This window comes from Sinocyclocheilus rhinocerous, unplaced genomic scaffold (genome assembly GCF_001515625.1).
Source record: "Sinocyclocheilus rhinocerous isolate Xijiao unplaced genomic scaffold, SAMN03320098_v1.1 scaffold7060, whole genome shotgun sequence".
NCBI lineage: Eukaryota > Metazoa > Chordata > Actinopteri > Cypriniformes > Cyprinidae > Sinocyclocheilus > Sinocyclocheilus rhinocerous.
The window spans coordinates 1-311 of record NW_015625098.1 but is presented as its reverse complement, the minus strand read 5'-3'; the positions used below and the strand labels follow the sequence as shown (position 1 = coordinate 311).

The 311-nt window shown below is 44.1% G+C and overlaps 2 non-coding genes across 2 annotated transcripts; both read left to right on the top strand.

The window, feature by feature from the left end:
* Positions 1–44: 44 nt before the first annotated feature.
* trnac-gca (transfer RNA cysteine (anticodon GCA)) lies at positions 45–116 on the top strand. The gene has a single exon. It is a non-coding gene; the product is annotated as a tRNA-Cys (tRNA).
* Positions 117–236: 120 nt separating this feature from the next.
* Positions 237–308, top strand: trnac-gca (transfer RNA cysteine (anticodon GCA)). The gene has a single exon. It is a non-coding gene; the product is annotated as a tRNA-Cys (tRNA).
* Positions 309–311: the final 3 nt, after the last annotated feature.

Genomic DNA, 311 nt, shown 5'->3' with positions numbered 1-311 from the left:
AAGGATCTAATTTCCTGTGTGCGTTTTTGAGCTGTTGATTTTTTGAGGGTGTAGCTCAGTGGTAGAGCGTTTGACTGCAGATCAAGAGGTCCCCAGTTCAAATCTGGGTGCCCCCTTTGTACTTGTCAGCTTTAGGTTAACCGAAGCCTTTATTTTGACTTGAAGATGTTGCTGTTTGATATTGTCAAAATGAACGATCTAATTTCCTGTGTACGCTTTTGAGCTACTATTTTTGTGGGGGTATAGCTCAGTGGTAGAGCATTTGGCTGCAGCTCAAGAGGTCCCCAGTTCTAATCTGGGTGACCCCTTTG